This window comes from Triturus cristatus, chromosome 11, assembly GCF_964204655.1.
Source record: "Triturus cristatus chromosome 11, aTriCri1.1, whole genome shotgun sequence".
In the NCBI taxonomy this organism is placed as follows: Eukaryota; Metazoa; Chordata; class Amphibia; order Caudata; family Salamandridae; genus Triturus; species Triturus cristatus.
The window spans coordinates 690,307,981-690,333,737 of record NC_140594.1 but is presented as its reverse complement, the minus strand read 5'-3'; positions in this window follow the sequence as shown (position 1 = coordinate 690,333,737).

The following is a 25,757-nucleotide window of genomic DNA, read 5'->3' as shown; positions in this document are numbered from 1 at the left end:
GCCTTAACGTAACTAAAGACAAATTGGTGCTATTTAGTGGCTGATTTGTATGAAGTGAAACCCAAAAAACCTGAATAAATTGTGTCTTCCTGGCTTAATTGGTGTGATCTTATTTCCCCAAAGCTCCTTGTTCTTCATTATCGTGCATGAAAGTTCTTTCAAATAAGTGAGGTCTGAAGGCCAATTGTACAAAAACCCATTGTGTTTGATTTAGTAGACTATTGTTGCTAATTAATAATTTGGAAATGTACCGGGTTTGAATGACAACTATCTTGCAGTGGCGGCTGGTGGATTTTAAAATTGGTGAGGCAAAAAATGTTGTTACCGAATGTAATAAGCGAGTGAGCCCGAACTACAAAAGGAGGGTGTGTGAGGTTCTACCCCCACAAGAAACTTTTGAAAAAAATGGATTCAAATGGTGGGTTTTACACCACATATTTACTGCAAATTGTTGAAAAAAGGGGGATCCAAATATAGAATTGTGAAGCACAAGTGTGAAGAACACGTTAGAATCAAATCAAAAATGTGCCTTATCCTCAAACTGGTCTGCTTGCAAAATGACCCCCAAGCCAAGCACATACAACCAACAGAAACAGGCCCTCTAAGTGTTTCCCACATATAGCACATCTCTAAACCACCTATGTCTTCATTGTATATAATAATGAAAATGCTGCAGTTTGTTTTTATTTATCTTATGCAACTTACAACCATTGACAAGGCCTATAGTCCTGGCTGGTTGTAGGTTAATGTCACTCGTTTTATATATCTGCAGGCAATGACAGAAGAACCACAATATATCACTATCAAAGGAGAGAGAGAGGACTAGGTAGCTAGTCCGTATCCCCGGGGTTTATATGTGAGATCAAAAATGACTAGCCTATTTGTGAATTTACATAGACTCAAGACTGTAAGGCAGTTTACAAACCATTTTGTTTGTTCATGAAGCCCTCACCCACCAACCTAGTTGGTGGCATGCTTCATCATCGACCCAAACCCAGTGGACCACACCTGGATGTAGGAAACCCTAATTAACATTCCTATAACATCCAACAGCCTTTTTTAATGCTATCAGTGACCCAGTTATTAAAATATAATTTACCCTCGGGTACTGGGATCCCTGCATAGCTTTTAAATCGTCACCTTCACGTCACTACACTGCACACTCAGATACATACCTGATCCGCTGTATCCAGGCGTTGAAGCACACCCGGGACACACTTGGTGTCACTGGGTGGGCCCGATGATGAAGCATGCCACCAACTAGGTTGGTGGGTGAGGGCTTCTTGAACAAACAAAATGGTTTGTACCCTGCCTTACAGTCTTGAGTCTATGTAAATTCACAAATAGGCTAGTCCTTTTTGATCTCACAGAAGAACCACAATACCAGTGGGGCAGCACACTATGCTAAGTACAGATTTTTAGCTTAACAGTTTTAAGCCACGCTCATAATTACATCGGCTGCCCCTACGAGAGACCCTCCAGTTTTTTCATGCCACTGAAAGCACTGCACAGATCAGGTATCCTCCATAAAAGGTTTAACAGACACTCCTTGTCCTGTATAGGGAAGCGAGTATTTTGCTGTCACTGACAACAAATAGGTAGGAAAACGTTCCACTCAAAATCATTATTGCTGTTTTTGGGTGTTATTATATTCTATATGTGTGTGTGTGTGTGTGTGACCCAGGACAAACAGAGCGGCCCAGCTCTGTTGCGCGAAGTGCTGTGTTTCCAAGTGGCAGCTGGTAAAAAGAGGGCAGGTTTTGAATTAAGGCCCCGGCCTGCAGGAGCACTTCCGAGGCACTGTTGCAGGTGAGCTCCGCCGTTAGAGACCCCCACACCTCATGTGCACTCCAGACTGCGAGAGGCCGCTGGCGCACACACACATATTTCCTGTGCACTTCCTGTATCACTACAAGCTCGCATACAGTGTCCCTGCACTCCTCCTGCACTCTCTCCCGCACACATTCCACCCCAGCACCCCTGTACCCAGATGTACACGCACACCTCTTCTGCACTCCTACAAGCACACACCTTCTCTGCACTCCTGTGCCCCTTGACATCTACACTTCCGTCGCCAACTGAACACATGTACTTCACACGTTCACTCATACACACGCTGTACATCTCCTGCACCCTACACCCCCTTCAGATCTCGGCCCATGGACTCTCATGTGCTCTTTTTATCATAGGTCTATTTACAGCGCTTTGAAACTTTAGACGTGAGTTATGGAGCACTGCACACAATCTCATTATTATCGGCATATTACTGCTGCTAATAGTAGTGTTATTGTGAGCATTGTTGTGACTGTAACAAGCAGACTCTTACTGTATGTGGTCCATGGTGAGCATGGCTCAGTCGGGGTCACACTCATTCTTGCATGACTGACCCTGGTGATCCGGTGACTGGCACGGCGCCCTGTCTGCGACGATTCTCTCCAATGCTGTTCTCTGGGGCCTCTCACGACTTCCGACTCCAATGGTGTCGCGAGGGCTCCACTGCTTTTGATCACTGTGCCCTATCGGTTGTGAGAGCATGCCTCTCCGAGTCCGTGCCGCTCCAGTGATGTCGCTGACCAGATGCCACTCTCTGTGCCAGGCACTCACTCTAGTGCTGTGCAGTGATTCAGTGTCCCTCAACCTGCAGCTAAGAACACCCTATCCAGAGTCCGCTTCAGTTCCACCCCCTTAACTACAAGGTAAGCGCTGCCCCACTGGCTCGGTAAGTCATGAATCTGGAGGTGTTCAGTACTTTTCCAAAACGCCTTAGTTTCCCCTTCTAAGGAGTATACGCTTTGTTTTTTTGCCCTAGGACCTATGCAGGGAGACCGTGCATGCGGCTCCGCTTTAATTCTGGCACCCTTAACTACAAGGTAAGCGCTGCCCCACTGGTGGTTTACATAGATCCACACTCTCGGACAACTCACTAACTTAAGCCCTTCCTTGCAGGTGCCCTTTCTCATAACTCACGGTCCCCACAGCCATTGCGCTAATCACAGGCGTCTTAGGTAAGCACTCATCAATTGCATAGAGCTTATGAATAGACCTTCATGTCAGAATTATAGGCCTAACTTGTTCCTCCCTCCTCATATAGGCTCATATCTGACACGCCAGACGGTCCCTTTACCATTCGCCTAGGACCCACCGGCATACCGGCTCTGAGTAAGCGTGCGATCTATCTTTTCGCGCAGACAAGCGGACGTGAGGAGACCATTCTCTCCATCTGCTCTAGTTAGAAACCCTTGACAGTCTCCCCGCAGTGGTGCTTTCACTGTGGATTAACTTGCTGCACACGCTACGTATCGGCACGCACTGACCTTCGGGTTTTGTGACACGGCCATTCACGCGGTCACTTGATTCCCTTTTCACCAGAGCATGTCACATGCTTTCTGATTCACCTCTATTCTTTGAAACTCTCTATCCTGCACTTTCCGGAGATTATTTGGACACGGCCAATTCCTCATTTTTCACTTGTAAAATAGTACCTTTTACATAATTTTATGGCTCTCCATCTGCCTATTTGTAATTTCGGGGTTTTTTCACCCCTTTCTTCCCCCTTTCTCCCATTCCATTCATGATTTAAGTATTTAGAGCAATTGTATACAGGCATGCCACCTTAATGTCCTGAAAATGATCCCACTGATTAAAATAAGGATCGAAACGTCATCGACAAACTGTATACCATATACATTGACTGTATTGCAATGCTGAACTTGTAATGGTGTGCGCAAAGTATTCTGTCTGTTGTATTTATATCCAATGTAAATGCAGACACGCTTTCTTTGCCTGAACCCCTCCTTCAATGTTCTATGTATGTCTAAGTCAGGAGGATGCAGATTGTGTCCTGCTTGAATTTTTCACCTATTTTGTTTCACAAGTTTATTATACATTAAAAGCTGTTCAGCTGGACAGATAATATAGCACTGATTGGGTCTATATTAATTTACACTCTACCTAATTTTCTAGGGATCATTGTCTATAAAAATACTATCAGGTGTGAGAGCACGCCTCTCCGAGTCCGTGCCCCTCCAGTGATGTTGCTGACCAGATGCCACTCTCTGTGCCAGGCACTCACTCTAGTGCCGTGCAGTGATTCAGTGCCCCTCAACCTGCACCCTATCCAGAGTCCCAGTGCCTCTCTGGTAACACACTGGTGGCGCAGTGTGGCAACCCCTCTCAGCCAATACAGACGCTGCTCCAGCAGCGCCAGGATTGCCTTAGCAGGGATACTCGCCACCCATTAGGAGACCGAGGGCTGCGGCGTTGATCAACCCTCACTCTCCTAATGCGCAGCCGCCAGCCAGAGTAAACACTAGTGCGCATGACTAGGCTGGTCGGAAAAATTCTCTGACCCAAACCCAATATGCGCATTTGTGAGTTGTGCGCTCTGCTCGACCACCCCCTGGCCTCCTGCAGTGCTGAGTCTGACAATGACATGTCAGTCAGCATGACGCCGGAGTCAACTTGCTGGCTGCCCCAACCCACCCCCTGCCTGTCTGCTAAAAAAACTGTAAATGACTGCCTCCAGTGCCTCGGGAGTCGGACGCCGTAGGTAATTGTGGGTCAACGCACCACCACTGCTTTCTTGCCTCTTAGTTCACAAATGGTTCTGGTTTAAAATCTATTACTTTTAATAAGTACCTCCTAGTGCAGTGCTATAATGTGAAGTATTCATGTAAAAGCTTCTGCATGTTAAAGAAATACCGTTTTGTAAAATTTTGATGAGACTTTATAAAATGCAGGTGATTTTTGTTGTATAATTTACATAGCAAACATTTTTAGGGCTGGCTCCTGAATGGGCTCTATGATCCAAGCCATACCCTTAATGTGTTGCCTACAGAGGGGTGAAAATGTGAACACTGCATCAGATGTAGTAGTTGGTACATGAGACGATGAAGATCCAGCACTATTTGTTGCTGATATATATTATGGTAATAAGTGTTTGACAGTCAGAAAGAAACAGCACTGACCCTGGTTCTGCCAGACTCTTGAGACCTCTCCACATCAATAATGACAGAATTCCTCCTCGACATGCATGAGAGAGTTTAAGGCACACCTGCTGTGGTCAGACCCAGAGCCTCAGGCCTTGTCTTCATGGAGCCTGCTGTCATATCCCAAGAACCTGGCTTTATGCCAAATGCTGCAAAGAGGGAATGAGGCCTGGCCCAGCACTTTGCTCACTGTGTGAGGAGTCAAACTGAGGGTCTGAGACTAGGACACACACAGGATTCTCCAGGAGCAACTTCTGCTGTCGCAGTAATATTATTTAAGTATCACAGACACTTTGCTTAGTGGAAAAAAAGTAAACATTCACCCTTATGCGTTTTTTTCTTTACTGGTGTCTGATTTTTTTTCTTCAAAATGCACAGAGCCAAAAGACAAGCAGCATTTTCAAGAAAAGGAAACAAACCCAAAATGAGTCTCTTTCTTTTATCATGGCAGATATAATAGAAATTGTGGGCATCGCAGGCCTTTGGTGAAATAAGTAAAAGCTGGAGGGTCTGGCAGTCAGTGTACTGTACTGTGGGGGCCCCCCATCACACTGCATGGGCTGCGGGGCAAATGTCACACTACTGCCTGAGCACATTTTGTGCACTCTACTAGATACTTATCAGTAAATCCAATATGCCAATCATGGAGAAATCAAATACCACCACATTTTAGATACAGAGCACATGCAGTTTAACACTGGTCAGCAGTGAAAAAGTGCACAGAGTCCTAAAGCCAGCAAAAACGAAGTTCAGCATACAGTCAAAAAAGGAGGTTAAAAAGTAAAAAGTAAAGGGAAAATAAACCAAAAGATGCTAGGTCTAACAATGATTATTCACTGTTGTACAACTTGATTTTGAAGGAGCACATGCTTGATATGTGTTCTCCAGAGCTGCGCCAACATCTAGTGGATAGCAAGGTAACTGACCTCAGGAAGCGAGCTTGAGGAGGCAGACATATGGGTCAGCACCAGAGTGCCCAAGAAGGCATATGTGGAGTACTCCCAAAAGGGTGGTCAGGATTACCACCAGAAGAACGAAGGAGAGGATAAAAAGACAGAGTTCTCTAAAGGCCCCCAAAACTCACAGGGGAAAGGGTCTGGTTTTCATTCCCACATGGTCACCCGAAGCACAACAACCCTGAGAAAGTTGAGCAGCCCAAGTCCATCAAGTGCCGTGAGTGCTACGAGCATGGACACTACAAGGTGGGTTCCCAAGTGTACCAAATGAGTACCACCTCCCACTGGAGGAAAGAATCCAGCAGCGGCTAGTGGAGTGCTGGGGGAGAAGTTTGGCCCAGTTAATGTGGGGAATTTAGTGGGGCTACCTTAGTGTCACTGGGTGACAGTGAGATGGTTCCTAAGATCCATGCGCCCTCAAATACTACAAAGTATTGGCAATGGGTCACCATCAATGGGCAAGCTGTTGAGACTCTGAAGGATACAGGTGCCAGCATGACTATGGTAAGGAGTCAGCTGGTGTCCCCAGAGCAGGTGATTACAAATACACTCCACCAAGTTGTGGTGGCTGGCACAGACAGGGTCACTACCCAGTGGCCTTTGTTCCCTTTGAATGAGGAGGGGCTTACAGGTCTTCTGAATGTTACTGTGAGCCTGGCAGGACACTTGGGTCAAGACCTTTGCAAGGCTTGTACCACACTTTTTTGGGGCCCAAGATCAGAACATTCTCAGATGCATTCTGCAGAACCTGTGTAAACTGCCAGACTAGTGGGAAGACAGGGCAAAGGGTTAAAGTCCTCCTTAACCCACTGCCAGTTATTGGCACACCCTTTGAGCGGGTGAGCTTTGACATTGTAGGACCTATTGATCCCCTTGTTGCTTCAGGGAACAGATTCATCCTGGTTCTGTGGTTCTGGTGGACCATGCCACTGGGTACACAGAGCACTAGCAAAAACAAGCTTGGGTTTTGACTCTAAGGCAGCAAGGCCAAGTCATATAAACTTAACAAAACAGAGAGAGTGCCAATGCTGCACTTGACTTTCAAAAAAGTTTAAACCATGAACTGAATAAAACAGGTTCACTCTTGGCCACTTTTTGGTTGATTTTAATCAAAATTATTTTTATGCAGTAAATTAACTTATTCTTTTGCACGGTTTCATTGAAACAATTGAAACATTTCACAAAAAATCAAACAATACATTATTGATATTTACATTACATGAACACATATAAGTGACACCAACACTAGCGTACTCCAATCACTCGGACAACAACACTCAAACTTAACAAACACACTAACTATACACTATTAGACAAACGATTTACACTTGAATGTACAAAATACATCAGGCCATCAGCAAATATCATTTGCAGTACTTCTAATAAATTGTATCTAGTTGTTTAGCAGATGATTGGCCAAAAGGCGAAGATAGGTCTACGCGTTTCGAATCCCTTCACCTATGGGGATTCTCATCAGGACCAACACTCTCTGGAACAAAATGGACACAACACTGAATTAGACCAATCGACCCTACCAAAATCTGAAAAAATTAGCCGTTCACCTTTCTAAGGTACACAGAGGCAATCCCTATGAGGACCATAACTGCACTTGCAATGGCAAAGGCCTGATGGGGATTTTTACCCGAGTTGGTTTCCCCTAGAATGTTGTATCTGACAGGGACACAAACATCAGCTTATATGCAGTCAACTTGGAAAGAATGTGGAATAACTTACAATTTCTCCACTCCTTACCATCCACAAACCAGTGGGTTTGTTGAAAGTTCAACAAGATCCCAAAAGTAATGAAAAGAGGTCTATCTGAGCCCTGAGGAATAAGTGGGACATCCTCTTACCATGCCTGTTGTTTGCCTACGGGGAGGTAGCACAGAAGGGAGTGGGCTTCAGCCCCTTTGATCTTATGTACTGGCACCCTGTTAGAGGACCTCTGAGTTTGGTGAAGGAGGGTTTGGAGCACGTTCTCAGGAACACTCCCCAGGATGTAGTGAGCTACATGCTGGCCTTTAGAAGCCAGATGGCAAAGTTGAAGAAGCAAGCTTCTGACAACTTGGAAGCCAGTGAAGCTGTAATGAAAGAGTGGTATGACCAAAATTCTACCACCGTGGAATTTCAGCACCGGGGAAAAGTATGGATGTTGGAACCTGTGGACCTCCAGGACCATTGGACTGGGCCCCATGAGGTGATCGAAAAGAAGGGTAAGCCTACCTACCTGGTGGACTTTAAGACCCCCAGACAACCGATAGGGTGCTTGACATCAATTTCCTCAAATCCCACTTTGAGATGTTTGAGATCACCATGTTGTTGGTGACAGAAGGAGAAGCCGTAGAGGAGAGTGAACCTCTCCCTAAACTCTTGCACTCCAAGGAGAAGGATGGGTCTGCGGAAGGAGGGATCCTTTCCCCCACTTTAACCTGAACAGCAGATGGACTATTGCCAAGTGTTGAAACAGTACTCCTCTCTTTTCTTTCTTTCTTCCTGGGACTACCCACCCATGTACCCATGGTGTGGGCACAGAGGACAACCTCCCTGTTAAAAATAAGCCTTACAGGTTGTCAGAGAAGGTGAGGGCCACCATCAAGAATGAAGTCTCTAAGATGTTGGAGTTGGGGGTGATATGACCCTCCAGTAGCCCCTGCTCCAGTCCTGTGGTTCTGGCACCAAAAGCTGCCCTAGTGGGCACTGCACCTGAACTGGGGTTATGTGTGGATCATAGAGGGCTAAATTCTGTGACAAAGACTGATGCTCAACCGATCCCCCAGGCTGATGAGCTCATTTACAGGGCAGGTGCTTCCCAGTACTTATGTACCTTTGGTCTTACATTAGAGTGATGGCAGGTCACCCTAATGGAATGGTGTCAAGAAGAGTGAGCCTTCTCTACTCCAAAGGGTCACTACCAGTTTTATGTGATGCCCTTTGGACTCAGGAATACCCCTGCCACCTTTCAGAGGTTGATGAACCATGTACTTGCTGGTGTGGAGACCTTCTCAGCTGCCAATCTCGATATCATAGCTGTAATCAGTAGCAGTTGGAATTGCCACCTTTTTCACCTCCAGGAAGTGCTTCAGTCTCTTCAACAGGCAGGCCTGACTATCTGTCTGTAGGTGCCTGATCGGGTAGGGATCCATGGTGAACATGGTGGGTAGGGGTATTGTTCAGCCCCTTCAGACCACGATAGACACTATCATGGCCTGGGAGCCTCCCAAAACCCAGACTAAGGTCAGAGCATTCTTTGTCAAAGGATGTGGCACCATAGTTGCCGCCTTGACAGATTGTACTTCCAAGAAGCAGTCCAGAAATATGAAATGGACAGAGGCATGGCAAAACTGCATTTGACTCCCTGATGTTGCCATGTGCACAACCTCTGTGCTCATGGCCCCTGACTTCTCAGAGGAGTTTATCATTCAAACCGATGCCTCAGAACATGTTATAAGGACAGTGTTATCGTAGCTAAATGAAGAGGACTTGGGCCAACCTGTAGCCTTCATCTCCAGAAGGTTACTTCCCTTGGAAAAAGGTAGAGTGCTATGGAGAGAAGCTTTTGGTGTGGTCTGGGCACTGAAGAGGTTAAAGCCATACCTATTTGGCACTCAATTCCTGACTTAGACTGACCACAGGCCCCTCTGGTGGCTCATGCAACTTTGGGGTGAGAATCCAAAATTGTTGAGGTGGGCCATTTCCCTACCAGTTGAGGGTAGAACACAGACCAGGAGTGGACCACGCCAGTGCTGACGGTTTGTCCAGGTGTTTCCTGCTTAGTGATGAGAACTCCCTAGAGTTTGGATAGATCTTACCACTTTCAGCTGAGGGGACAAGCGTTTGACCTATCATACCTACAGGGAGTCTTCCCCCAACTTTTTGCCTGCTTACCGCCCATTCTGATGTATCTTTTTGTTGGCCTTAAGGCTGCTAACCAGTGCTAAAGTGCAGGTGCTTCTCCCCTAAACATGGTCACATTCGTGTATTTCTGATTGGCATATTTAATTTACCTGTTAGTCCCTTGTAAAGTGGCATACCATATACCCAGGGCATGTAATCTAAATGCTACTAGTGGGCCTGCAGCACTGGTTGTTTCACCCTCACAAGTAGCCTTTAAAAACAGTTTCAGGCCTGCCATTGCAGGGTCTGTGAGCGCAGTTTACTGCCACCTCGACTTGATACTTAAAACCACTTGCCACGCCTTAACCTCCCCTTTTATTACACATAGGTCACCCCTAAGGTAGGCTCTAATGGCAACGTGCTGTGTAACTAAAATATATGACATGTACTTTGAGGTTTTGCATGTCCTGGTACTGACAACAGCAACATTTGTTTTTTACTACCTTGAGGCCTGCTCCTCACATAGGCTAGCATTGGGAACTCTTCAAAACACTTTTATGCTGTAATTCCTGATTAGCTAAATTATGTTTGATATCTTTGGAATTATGATGATAAATCCTATTTAATGGTAAAGTTCGATTTAAAATTACTATTTTAGAAATGCCACTTTTAGAAAGAGGACATTGGGACATTTCTCTGCTCTTACCTTAGCTGTGTGTATCTGCACCCTGTCTCCAATACAATTCTGGACTGGGTGACAGCTCACTTTGTGCATTCCCTCTAGACAGCCACAAACACTGGAAGGGTTGGTGTGACAGAGGACTCATCTGGATTCATCTGCATTCTGACAGCCTACCTGGGCAGGAAGGGGTAGAGGGAGCTGACACATCTGAATTGGATGTGTTCTGTCCCCACACAAAGGACTGATTGCCCCCACAGATAGCCTGGCAGGCGGGGCTCTGATGAAAGGAGACCTGTGCACTTCAAGGAGTTGCTTTTAAGTCACTCTACTTCAAAGGCAAATTTGTGTATAAGTAGTGGGACTCTGCTCTACCAAGACAGTACACTACTGGACCTGTGAATAACTATGCCAGGAGTAAGGACTGCTGTGCTACAAGGATTGCCACTCTGCTTGACTGGCTGCTCCATAGAACTGCTTCACTGCTGAGCTGAGCTGAGCTGCCTCTGCTGCTCCCTGCCCTGCTGAGGATAAAGACTGGACCCATCTCACTTGAACCCAGAGTGACTCCAAGGGCTTGCTGGCTTGCCTGCTATTTTCTGAAGTCTCAGGGTCATAAAAGATATCTTGCAACATTGCTGATGCTTCTGGACTCTTCCATCTGTGAGTCCTACCCTTGCCTGAGGTGCTCCCTCCAGTCCTGGGCCTCATAAGTGTTTTTTTGAAGCTTTTCCTACATCGAAACAGCAGCAGCTTTGCGCCGTTTGATACTGATGCATCGCCCTTCGATGCCGACTCAGCGGCTGCTCGACGACTGTTACTCTACAGCTGGTGCGGCTAGACAGCGACGGATAGTACAGCTCGATGATGACACAGTGCCTGTATCGTACAGGGGTTCATAGATTATTCTTCCATCTATGGTACAGATCGCCACTGATGCTTGCCTCCATCCACGGGTTTGACACAGACCCAGCGCCTCCTCAGTTCCTCTCCTCGAGTCATCAACACCAACGTTTTGCTCCATCCAAGGTACATTGTACAAGGTACACATAAGACCTATAGCCACCCTGCCCTCCATCGTAGTCAGCCTGAACTTTGGAGTCATACCAATCTAGTGCGACCTCAAGTAACCTTTTAGCACTATTGACTTCTAAGCACTACTGTTGGTTTCAATTCATAACTCCAGTTCTACTTTTTGGATTTTTGTTGTTTTGGTCTTGCTTTTCTCCCAAAAATATGTCTTCTATTCAAAACACCTCAATGAGGTATTTTTGTGATGGATGGGTGGGTTGTTTGTGTGTGTCATAAGAGTGGTGTCATGCCTGACAACTGGTGGATTGCAGAGTGGTTGGTAAGTGACATGGGTGTGGTGAGAGCATGTGACAGTAACAGGTTAAATGAAGGGGAATAGGTGTTGAGCGAGGAAGGGGGAGTAGGTGGAGCACGGGTGGGTAGAGGGTGGAGTAGGAAGAACCTGGATTGGTAGGGCTAGAGAACAGGTGTAGTAGGAGAGCAATTGTGGGTGGGGTCCCAGGGGCTAAGAAGGGATTATAGATGGAGGAGGAGCCTGGGGCAAGTTAGGGATGAGAGCAGAGTGGGGCCAAATGTGGGCACTCATGATGTGGTTCTAGTGGAAAGATGGGGTGATTATATAGGATGCGACTTATAGTGGGGAACCCACATTTCTTTTACTGCACCCCCTACACTCTCCTATTTGGGGGCAATCATATTTGTGGGAGCAGTATTAAAATGGATTTGGGGGTGCATTGTAAAGGGTGATGGGGCACAGAATGACATGGATTCTGGGCAATTTTGGGGGGGTACACATAGTTTGTATTGCTCCCCTCTTCCTTTATGGGTTGTGCCCCAAAAGGATAGGGGTAATAGGTAGGCTAGGGGCAAACCACCTATCACAAGGGGGCACCATGCAATCCTAATGTGGGTATTATATTGAAAGGTATAAGGAGCATGTGGTGGTATTTTTGCAGGTGGGGCTCCCCAAGATTTTACTGTCTCTCCTCCGTGCGGCATGTTATAGTGACCCTTGGGAAATTTCTACTGAAAGCAGATGGTATAGAGATTCCCACAATGAAATCTGAGAGCACTAAGATTTGCTAGATAAAGGGGGGCAGTGGAGCAGACAAATGAGGCAGGGAAAGGGTACCTGTGGCAATTGATTGGATGGGTCATAGAGAATAATCATGGCATTCAAATAGTCAGCAGTGCATTTATTAGAAGTGTCTGTTGAGAGTTTATTGCGCTCTTCAATGTATTTGGCCTCCTTACGTTGAGTATGATCCACAGAGGGAAGGCCAGGCTTTACTGTTAAGCAGTACATGTATTTATGATTTAAAGAAGTGTAGTCTGGGTGTGCTGAGAGGTGCTGAACAGAACTGTAAGTGCCTGTATGCCCGAGCTATGTGCTTCTAACCGGTCACTTGAGACTGAACAGTGACAGAAGCAGCTGTGTTACTGACAGAATGGCAATGGAGGGCAGGAAGGATGGGTGTTTGTGGTCACTCAATGGATTGAAACGTGGTTGGCGCACTACTAAAGCTGTGGTACCAGGAGGGAGTAATTGAGGGGTAATGAGATGGTGTTATCAAGAGGTCAAAAAAGGTATCAGAGGCACAGAGGTGTGGGCATCCTGGTCCCACTGTGAGGGGTGTTCAAAAGTCCCACCAAAGATTTCTGTCCAACCGTGACCAAATGTTGTGCAGCCTGGCTCCCTCTGTAACTTCCCCCCAGTATTTTCCTATCCAGCAGATAACTGGAGCAAGCTTCCCTGAAGTTTTCTTTGCCTCATACCCCCAAAGGAGTGCCAGAAATGTCTGGCCTAAGTATACTCCTAAAGGTTGCGCTACTGACATTCTGGGAAGATCTCACTAACCATGCATATTTATGCATCAAACATGGCAAATCCTTACACCTGCGAAGCATCATATTGCACTTGTCAGCTTTGAAGTGGTGTAAATGTTTTTATTCGAGGGAAATATTCATCTGTGCTTCCTCTCCCACCTGTGAACTAGGGAGCTGCTGTTCTTCTCTCAAATGTCCCTTCAAAGAGACAGGTGACACACTCACTCAGTCACTCAGGAAACACGTATTTTTTGACACTTTCACCTTGCTGTTGACCTTCCAAACATTCCCCTTCACCACAAATACAGGCCAGCCATTCCTCATTACTCATTTACTCAGTCATCGCAGTCCTCCACTCCGTAGGCCCTGCAAGACGAACATGAACAAGAGGTATGTCAGCAAGCAGAAGAAAAGCCTTGGTGTGCTCTTATGTTCATACTGCTGCCCTCTAGTAACACTACACGGCAACTGCAGCATAATAATGAAACTGAGAAGAGGGCTGTCCTATGCAAATAATGTCCTCCCTGCTTACTTTCTTCTGAGACGGTTGCCAGCTTGCACCTTGATACCCCCTCCAACATATGGTCTTCAGTCAAATTCAAAAGTAGCCTACATATCTTAAGCTAAGTATTTTGCCACTCGAAGGCTGCATATGGGGACGTCACCCTCATTTAGCAGGGTCCTTAATTGCCTGCAGTCGTCCTTTATACAGAACTTGGGCGTTAGAGGGCGTTCTTCAAATGAACAAAGGGGGTGTTTAAAACCAGCCCAGCCCAGCCCAGCCCAGCCCAGCCCAGCCCAGCCCAGCCCAGCCCAGCCCAGTGACATGCTGTGCTGTAACGCTCCATTCCTTCACCTGCTGCTGCAGGCATAATGCAGACCTGCTGAAACAAAGGCCTGGCTCTATTTTTATCTGCCTCATGAAGAAAACAACCTGTCTAGCTTCTTATTGCACCTAAAAAAGGGAATTTCACTTGCCTCAAACTTTAACCATCATTTCATAAGCCAGAGCTCATACTTGACCTTTACTCTTAGGCAATCTCAAAAGCATCAAACCCCTGAATTGAGAGATTGGGGAACACCAAAATGATAAATCACCACCTTCCAACCTATGTTACTATCAGAGTAGCTGCTTCCTCGCATTCTTATGCGTAGTTTTACCCCAAGGCCACAATTGTGCTCTAAAATACACTGAATTTAAAGGACAAAGATTGAATACATTGATAGAGGAAGATAAGGTGTTGTCTCTATTGCACCTACTTGAGAAAACGGGAGGCTGATGAAAGGTCATGAGGGAAAAGATTTGTCATTTTGGGGTGCACTTTCCAAAAAGAGTGGCCAATTTTCTCCTCTGTTTTTCCAAGTGAAAATAAAATTAGCAAATGAAAAATAAAAGCACTGTTTGAAAAATTACCACAATAGGATACTTTGACAGCACTGGCAGGATTTAAACCCTTGTGCTGTGAAAGTGGGTGCCACCAGAGGCACAAGACATACCATTGTGCTATAGCTCCTTGGTAGTGTAGACCATTGCAGTAGTATCTATAACCAACATAGAGGCACTGGTGTCAGTGATTGTGGCTTCCATTGCACATGAAAAGGATGACCATGAAATAGGGACAATTTGATAGGCTACTCACTTAGAAACCAGTGTGGTCCAGTGGGTAAGTTCCTGACTTCCATCCAAACAACCAGGGTTCAAATCCTGGGTTTGGCATCAGGTGACTGATGGTGGCCCAGCTTAGGTAAGTTCAAGATGTTCCTGCCTGGCCAATTTGCTAGTAAAATGTGTGTGTGTGTGTTGCTTAGACACTTTACACATTGTCTATTTAAGCAAACCTTACTGCTCTTTCAAAACGACCAGAGGGTGAGCACAGGTCATCTTTTAGTGTGTATCTAGCTTACCTTGACCAGGATTGTGGTCCTTACTTGGACAAGGTGCATACCTCTACCAACTAGAAAGTCAGTGCCTCATTTATGAAAAATGCTGCATCGCTGGGCACAAATGGCAATGCTTCACTTTTCATAGTGCCATCCTTACAACACCATGTGAGTGCTGTATTTACAACAGGAATTTGCAGATATACCAGAATTTTTTTTTTCTCAAAATATGTGATTGAATTTATGATAAAACAGTACACCAAAGAAAATAGAGCACCGATAGGGTACATAGGAATTTACATCATTTCATAAATATAATGCATTGTGCCTATACATCAATAACTACAATGTGAAAGAAACTAAAATTAAAAATAAAAGAGGGGGCAACCTCTAGTTTAGCAAGTATATTATAGCATCTGTCACACTGTTTTTGGCCTAGTCTGAATGGGATCCTGCTATCCAGGACCCCTGTCTATCTGCTTTCTCCTGTAAATTGATATGCATGTACTTTAGGTACACTCCAGATTGGATTCTGGGGTACCCTTATCAGTCCCTAGTATATGGTACACCATGTAGGTATCCCAGAGGCCTCCAATGGGCTGAAGCATGTATTATGCCACCCCTGAGAGGCCATCCAAATTGACATGACCAGCCAGCTACAGCAGACTGTGTAAGCTGGTGGCTGCACCACATACTTAAGATATAGGTTCACTATATCTATGTAAATCACTACACTTGCATACCTACAGTCACCCCTATGGCAGACCATAACAATCCTGAAGGCAGGGTGCTGGGTTTTACGTGAGAGGGTGGCCCTGCATGAGCAAAGCCCCTCTGCAGCCTTCGGAGACCATTCTCTGGAGTTGTCTGTGATGCAGCCAGATATATATGTTTAAGTGCATTATAACCTTGTGGTAAATGTTAACTTTAAAACGGCTGCTTAGAAACATGTTGTGTTTGGTGTCAAACACCTTGGAATAATACCTCCATGTCAGTAACTGGTGTGGGAGGTATGATTCCACCCTTCCAGAGGGACATATGTGGGTCACCGGTATACCCGGTACTAGCTTCTCGACCTGGGCAGCACAAAAAGGATGCTGCCAGCCACAGAACCAATTCTGCTCTCCTGTTGCTGAGCCAAGCTCACGCAGAGGAAGGCATGACAATAGGCATCCTGTCACAGGGAGGTATAACCACCTCCCAGACAGGATTTAGTGTATTGAGGCTGGGTGGGTGCACTTTGAGAGTGCCAGAAAGTCTACACTGAGGGCACATTTGGTGTCCCTCTGCATTGTCCAGCTCAAACCAGTTCTAGGGGCAATTTGCTCCTGCTCTGGTGCGAAACTGGACAAAGGACATGGGTGTAGCCACCCCTCTGTCCTACCCCTCACCTAGGAGGGTCCACAAAATCTTTCCAACCTCTTCCCATGGGTATAAAGTGGGTTACCTGACTACAGGACTTTAGATTTTACCTGGACAAGATTCTGCTAACAAGAAACCAAGGACTTTGACTGCCTGCACGACGCTGGACGACTGGAAAATCTCCCTTGGAGTAAAGGAGTTACTCCCATGCAAAAGCAGGCACCTAAACGCATCTGACCGGTTTGCTTCTCCCAAGCTCCTGAGCACTCTGAAGATTTCAGCAACACAGGAGGTGGGTTCCCGAAGGTCCCTGATGGTGATCTGCCCTCTCAGCGATTCTGAGACCAGTAGCCCTCGTGGGGACAGTGCAACTCGAACCCCTGTGCACCGTGTACATTTGCAGTTGCATATACTTAGTGACAATTCCTGAGCCTGTGCTTTGGGCGCCTTGCAGTCCTGACCCTGAGCAGTATCTGCACCGAAGATTGCCAGCCTACACTCCACGAGTGTCCTGTGGGCTGGAACATTGCTAACTTGCTTGAGGTCTCCTTGCGATCCCTGGTCCATTGGCCTGTGGGTTCTGGCGAGGGTCACCTTGTTAACTCTTGGGCTTACCTGATTGCTCCAGGTGTGCCCTGACTCTCCATTGATTGGAGAGTCCCCTGGACCTTGCTGGTCCTCACCGTAACCTGTTTCCTCTGACCGCATGGGTTGCAGTTGCCAAGGCTTGTTGGTGCTCCAGCCGGACATCGTCCCCTTAGCGCTCAACATCCATTGTGGGACAGCTCACCTCTGGACTTTGGTTGTCCTTGACTTCTTCTGGTCCCCGTGGCTGCAAAGTCAAGCAACCCTTCTTCACTACTGAAGCACTCGACATCAGTGAGCATTCGACTACCGAGCCCCTGGTCACCTGAAGTGACCCAGACTCTGTCCCCTCTGCTTTCAGGTTCTTCTCACCTCGAATCCAGGCTTGGATTCCACTGGACATTGTTCACCCTCCTGGCAGCAGGACTTCTTTGCAGCTCTCTATTGAAAACGACGAAGGTTTCCGACTGCACTTGACGTCTATGCACCCGGCTTCTCTGGGATAGGTAAAACGGGTACTTCAGTACTCACTGGTGAGTTGGCCTTAGAACTTCCTAAGTTCCAAAGGGTTTGCTCGAAGTCCTCTTAGAAGTGTCCTTAACTTGTAAATTTCCAACCCTGACTTTCCCATAGAGTTGTATGGAGCACGTATCTGTGTTTCCTCACTGCACCCGTCCTCCGTGGGCTCCATGTGTCACTCCTCTGGGTGGTTCCTTGGAGTCTCAGTGATTCTACGTGCTCTAGCCACTGTATCTGGTTAAGTCGTTGTTGTTATACCATTTTTGTAGTATATGGTTCGGTCTCCCCCTGGAGCCCGCTGTGTATTTTGCTATTTACGAATGTTCTATTGATTTAGTATTGTGTGCTTTGTGACCTAGCCTCAGGTAGAGACTAGTAGAGAGTGTTATATTAATAAATACATATTTTTAGATAAACACTGTGTGGTTCTTCTTTCATTTAGTCATTTAGGAGGTGATATTCTGGTAAAACAAGCTGCTTTACATTCCTTCAAGAATAAGCCTGAAGGCTGCTCTCCATAGCTACCACTGGGATAGCTTTCAATAAGGTTATCTTTGACCTCAGACATCATAAGGGTCGTGTGGCCTGGTAAAAGGTGCCCACTTTAATTAGTGGACAGCATAGACCAACCCACCTTCTCACAAGAGCTACATAATCAAATCTAACAAACTTTACGTATTATATAATATAAAACAATAATGATATAACGTTATATAATTGTTAATTGGTTTCCAAAATAACTGGTAAGTAGATGTCTTGTGAACAACACCCAATGTATTCCAATAAGCTCCTTTTCTGGTAAAAATTATCCGTGACCACCACATATGAAGTAAAAATAATGAAGTGTTTTTCCAATTGTCAGTATCTGATTTTAGAGCAGCAGATAGTAAGAAATCAAAGAGCTTGTTGTTAGAATCTGACAGTTGTGTTGAAAGTAAAATCGATTCACAAATCAACATATTATTTGAGTTTATCCGATAAGTGCAAATGTTTCATAATAACATCCGAAACCTCATCCCAAAATTTAAAGACAGTATTACATTCAAAAAGCATATGTTTTAACGAACCTGGAACCAATTTACAGTGCCAACAATTAGGTGAATGTAATTGTTTTGCATTATACATTTTTAATGGAGTACATAAACAATTAAATAGTATGAAAGCATTAGTTTGATATAAGGAAACGGGTAACCATCCAGATACACTATTTAACCATATTTTCCTCCATACATCTTGAGAAAAAGATAAATTAAGTTCATTACTTCAAAAAGAAGAAATAAAATCAATGTTATTTTTGTCAAAAATATTCAGTTTTTTTAAATACAGCGACAAGTCGTGAGAGGAAGTAGCTATTTTTTAAATATACTTCTCTAAATACGATACGTTTTCTATTGGAAAATTACGGGTAAATGAATCATGAATAGAATTACATAAAAATTTGTATTTAGAAATATCTGATGGAGGTAAGATTCATTTTTGTTGCAGTTCTCCAAAAGATAAAAAAAATATTATTACAATATATATCTTTTAAATAAAAAATACATGCTTTTATCCAAGATTGCCAAAATTGTATATTTTGATTAAGTTCAATAACAAGACTATACCATGAGGATATATTTAAAGTATGAGAAATAGGTGTTTGAAAAAGATAATCAAAATCCTGCAATATTAGTTTTGTAGATTTTAGTATTGCAGATCTTCGTATTAAAGAGTTAGAAGAGGACATGGCAAATAATGTAGGCAACGTAAACGGTGAAATCAAACTTTTTTAGATGAGAAGCCATGAAGGTGTATTGTTAAACTCTGTATTAGTGAACCAAAAGGCACTTTGTTTTAAAATAAACGCTTTTTGATAGTTGAAAAAAAACGGCAAACCAAAACCTCCATTACATTTGGCAATTTGTATAGCTTATACTTGGTGTTTTATTTTTTCAAAAGAATTTCGATATTAGAGCATCTAAAGCTTTATAAAACTTAAGTGGAAGTTGAGTAGGTATCATAAATAACAGCTAAAATATTTTTTTTAGCAATAACCATTTTAACAGAGTCAATTTCCCCCACCAGGATAAGTGTAAATCAGCCCACTTATGAATTTTGTCATTAATATGGTTAAGAATATATTCACAATTCAATGTCATTGATTGTTTAATGGTATGAGAGAATAGGATAACCAGATATTTAAGTTTGTCTTGTTGCTATATTATATTGTTATTGGGAAGCATATCAGGGGTACAAAACACATTTCAGGGGGAAAAATTCAGTACTGTTAATATTTAAAGTATAACCAGAAATTTGGGAAAAAGTTTGAATTAGATTTAATAGGGGAAGAATGGAAGAATCAGGATTACTGATATATAATGAAACATCATCAGTGTAAGCTTAGGTTTTTACAGTAACATCATTGATAGTAATACCTTTCATCTCTATGGAGTGTCTGATGGCAATGAGTAAAGGTTCAAATGAGAAAGAGTAAAGGTGACAAGGGACAACCTTGACGAGTGCCTCTAAAAAAACATTTTTGACAGTTGACCATTAATGAAGAGTCTAGCAGATGGACCAGAATAGAGCGCAGAAATCATACGAATAAAGAAATGGCCAAAATTAAATGCAGATCAAGTATGAAAAAAATACTGCCAATATACTTTGTCAAAAGCTTTTTTAGCATCTAATGCAAGGACACCAGCAGGAAGATGCAAGGATGACACAGCTTCAATAACATGAAATAATAATCTAGTGTTATTTACAGAATGTCTATATTACATGAAACCAGTTTGATCAATGTGAATAATAGTATCAAGCACAGAAGCCAATCTGATTTAAATAATTTTTGCCTAAAGCTTACAATCTTGGTTAATTAAATAAATAGGGCGGTAATTTGAAATAATGGTGGGGTCTTAATTAGGTTTTGGAAGTCCTACAATCAAAGGGTTCATAAAGGATCCTGAAGTAGATCCTGAATTACTAAAGTGAGAAAATAACTTAAGTAAATGAGGTAGTAGGTAAGGACAAAATTCTTTATAAAAATCAGCAGGAATACCATCTGGTCTAGGTGATTTACCCAGTTTAAGAGATTTAATAGCTGAATTAATCTCTTCTAATGAAATTGGTACATACACTTTTTCTTTCACGGACTGAGTAATTTTAGGCAAGGCACAAGATTGCAAATAATTATCAATACTGGACATATCTGAAGCTGGGTAATTACTGTAAAAATTTGAATAGTAAATCAAAAATTCATTAACAATTTCATTATGGGATAATGCCAATTTACCATTGGAGCAGTGATTAATTTGTAAAATATTAAGTCCAGGTGCTCAAATTTTTGTAGGAGGTCACACCCACTTTCCCCGACTCCACCCACTTCTTCCACTGGCTCCACCCACTTACTCTATTGGCACCACCCACATCCTCAACTGTCGTAGAACAGAAATTGAGGTACCCCCAATCCTGAAAGATTTTTTCTGAAGCAATATTACAACAGAATAATGTATAATAATATACGCCCACTTTAAATCCTCTCTGTGTACATCTCACACACCTCACAGTGTTGACCACTGTAGAGCCTCTTCTGAATCTGTCCTGTTCTGCGCATAGATTTAACTGTGCATGACAGCACAGAATAGAACAGTACACCAAATCCATAATGCAGACTTCACGCTGTACAATATGCATGGAAAGCGCATCACTGATACTTTACATGAACACATCCTTAACCCAGTCATTCTCTCCATGGGAAAATTCAGTGATGTAGAGAAAACCCGATGAGCACCACTATCCCACCCCCTTCCTTGTTGTATTGTGCATAACTAATTCCCTTCTCCAGGCCAGGGGTACGGTTATTGAGGTATCATTGTACAAAATCCCAATTAAAGATATCAAACCCATGTCAATCCCCAACTTTTACATATTTTGACAACAGTTGTTTTGAGTCACAGAATCTAAAGCCTGGCAAGCTCAAGGAATGCAATAAAGATGTGTATTTTACTTCCCTTCTCGTTTGGTACAGGATCCCTGTCAAAAGCCAGCTTGATTAAACTGAAGAACTCCATTTTCAACAATCTGTTTCTGGACCTTGCCAAGATCTACAAGTAATACATTTGAACACATATCATGAGGATTTTCGGACCTATGTGCATCCAGATCACCTGTCGTCTTTTCTACATGATACAGACTAATCTAGTGTCAATATGTTACTCTGTAATCCATCATCTGATATTTATAAAAAGTAACATATGGCCCTGAAGAGTTCTAGTATTGTTTTACAAGCCACCATGCTGGCTAAATAAAAGTTGGGGTGATGTCCTATTGTGACTCAAGCATCTGGAACACTAAAGACAGATACTCCCCATTTTTCATCCTCAAGCTTAAAAAAACTTGAAGGAACCTCCTTGCAGCATAAAACCTTATGAGACTCAAAGTAGTCCAGAGTGCGGCAAATGTATGTCATCGTCGCAGAGTCAGACCATAAGCTGAACTCGATAGTCAGTGCTACTGCCAAATGCAGTACTCTTCTCAAGGATGCCATGTACTCCCTAAAGGCCCTCATACCCAAAATTCGTCACTATACTTAGAAATTGACCAACATCAGTACTTCATGTACAAAATAAGCACAAACAAGTCTCAACGTCAGCAACACATAAAACACACACTGACAAACGATAACATATTCTTATCTCACAGTATTACCTTAATTCAAAAATATCACTTCTAGAGAGAAAATCTTAATTATTTCTTCAAACATTAACTAGTAATATTAATAGCTCCTATAATATGATTTGTGAGTCAGTCAGCTCTTTTTTTGTTGTTTTGCAGTTTTATATAGCACAAACTCAACTCAAAGATATTGAAACCCTTTACATGAGCACCAGTCATATTACACAAAGGCACATTAATTTTGTTAGGTGCGGGGAGATTACGTGATTTGCCCAGAGCCACAGGATGGTGAGCTAGTCGCAAAAATAATCCGCGCTGGCTGTTATGCCACATCCTCTCCCCTTATCTGGGGAGAAGCCTGGAGAGTGGACATTCAATGGCTAGAGTGCCTTGAAAATGATGTGAAGACCCACAAACTTTGAAGTTTGCAGGCATTCACAAAGGTTCATTTAAATGTTGATTTATTCTTGTCGAGGGAAAAGTAAATTGTTTTTCCATGGATGCACTGAACTGGGAATAATCCCAAAGTTCGTGAGGTGTAGAAGAAGGGGGATTGTCTACGGGAAAATCAGCATCCCCCTGAAACAAAGAAAAAGTTATGTGTGAACCGCTTGTTCGTATATATAAAGAAATGTGTAACTGTGCACCATGCACATTGACAAATGTGTGTGTATTCCTTGAAGGTTACTGTAATGACAATTGATGCTTTAAGTGGGCTGGTACTTTCAGGGACTGAGTATCTGCACTTATTTCATTTTCAAATGAGAATACCTGCACTTCTCTGCAGACGTCTAAGGCATTTAATGGGAGAGTACCAGCACTTCTCTGTAATAAGAAGGTACTCTGGAATAGTAAATACCCACACTTTTCCATTTGCATTTTGCGCATCTGTCATACTGTCCCCGGAGTGCTCTCAGATGTTTTGTCAAATTACAAATTATGTGTCATCAATCCTGAACTAAATGTAAGCTTAAAGGAGCAGATGTACAATTTACATCTGAGCATTACGTAAATCACAATTTGTGTACTAAAAAATGAATAATGCTGCCGGTCAAAATTTATTTTTTAAATAGCGCAAGGTTTAATAGTGACATTGCTGCTAGGGAAATACACAGCTGACTTCTTTGAAAAATGTTCTTTAAATGTATTTGCTCCTCCTATGTCTTGCTTGAATGTATATTTGTTCTTTCCTCTGGTAATAAAAGTTTATGAAACATTTGTTTGCAAGTCGTTTTTTACCAGTTTGAAGACTGATGTGGTTAGTTCAGTTTACATTTCTTTTTCTATGTCAGACAGAAACTTACATTTTGCTTTTTACGTTAGATCTCTGTGAAGTTGCACTCAGCAGGGCTTCTCTCATGACCTGTGCCGGGCAGTATACGGATGTCTCTTTCACTGGACATTTAAAACCAATTTGTTTTCTTTTCAGGACAAGTAAGATTTCCCTTTCTAAATTCTAGTTAAATTAATGTTCTAGGAAATATAGACACATTTCCCTTTCTAAATTCTAGTTAAATTAATGTTCTAAGAAATATAGACACATTATTTATAATCTCTCGTGACTCGGGTCGGGTAGCCTGGCAATCAGGATTGTACGGCAGCAGTTCGTCATCTGCAGTGGAATTTGCAAACGAACACTGGTCCCTGACCTATGATAGGACGCTTTTCATAGCATGTGACGTACCTCAACTATTAAAGGAACAGACAATAGCACATGTCCCGAAACAAACATGAAATAATTACTTACTGCCTTTTGTTGTTTTTAATTAGAGGCCCGGTGCTGTGCGACACGCTGCTTACTTCGTTGAATGACTACAGTTGCGCAGTATGCTGGGGCGGGCGAAAAGTCGGGACCTTAATCAGCATTGGTCAGTCCGACTCAGGAGGAAACACTTCCAATTCAATGTCAAAGACGGACAACGGGCAAAGCTAATAATTTATCATAAAGCAGGAATGCAGCATTTGATTTGGAACGGCCATAGGGCACTAGTGCTACTATTATTTACTTATGCTGAGCTGAGGCTAGAATGTCACGTCACCTCACCAGCTGTTTCTGGTGGTCTGTTTGTGAGGAGGAGACCGTTACCTCGCACTACAAAGCATATATTGTTATCGGGATGCACTGTGATCTGTAGACCTGGCCCTCAGGAATAAGTGCCGGTGCTAAGCACTGGGAAGCACCAACACAAATTAAGCACTGCATTGGAGCCATGAACTGCATTAATTTGGAGGTTATCTTTTTTTAATACGTACATAATTTGCTAAAATCCGTCCAGAACTATTAACATTTAAATTAAATTTAGTCTTATTATTTGTAATTTGTATACCAACTCTCTTACTTAACAATGAGTTTAACTCATATCTAAATTTATGCAACTGGCGTTTTGTATTTATTGTCATTTGACAAAATATTTTGCTATGAGTTTATCTAATTCTTTAAGTTTAGCGTTAAAAGCTTTATTATCATGTGCCATAATTGATATTATTGCCCCTCTCAAATATGGCTTAAATGCATCCCAACGATTTACAAGTGACTTAGATACTGCTGGGTTGAAAGAAAATAATCTGAATTTCTGATAAAGGTTTAAATGTATTATTTTCATTAAGAATAATATTCGTATTCATACGCCAGCGAGATTGGGATTGTTGAATGGAGCTAATTTGTAAAACACCTCAAATTAGTGCATGATCTGAAATATCAATATTATGAATAATAGGATCAGAAAATTATTGAATTAATAAGCAAAAAATCAACAAATTGTCAATTCAAGAGTAAGAATTATGACTGTTAGAGAAAAATGTAACCTGTTTCCCTTTTGGCTGGTTCAGACGCCAAATATCTACCAATTTGGTAGATTTAGAAAACGATTTTCAAGTGAAATAAGCTTTAGGGGGACGTTATTTAGTTTGAGAATGTCTATCCAATAGGGAGTCACATATTAAGTTAAAATCACCACCAATAATAAGGGAAACATTCCCTATTTTAATCACCTTAGAATCATCATGCGTTGGACCATAAACTTTAATTACATAAAAAATGGTGGTATCAATTTTTATTTTTGCTATGATAACATGACCTTCTGTATCGGTAAATTTGGTTAGTATTTGAACATTTAGCTTTTTTGTAAAAAGGATAGCAACCCCATTCTTTTTATTGACTGCAGGAGAAGAAATATTATTACCAACCCAATATTTTTTCATGTATGATAAAACTGTATCATCAATATGAGTTTCTTGAAGTTGACAAATTTCTGCCTTATGCCTGGCTAAATAATCTAAAATGTTAAATCTTTTAACAGGGTGTCTTAAACCTTTAACATTAAATTAAACAGCTTTAATTCTATTAATATTATCCATAATCAACAAAGAAAAGATATAGAAAAGAGAAAGAAAAAATTAGCTCGAGAGAATAAAGATTACCTCTAGGAAGAGAAGATAGGA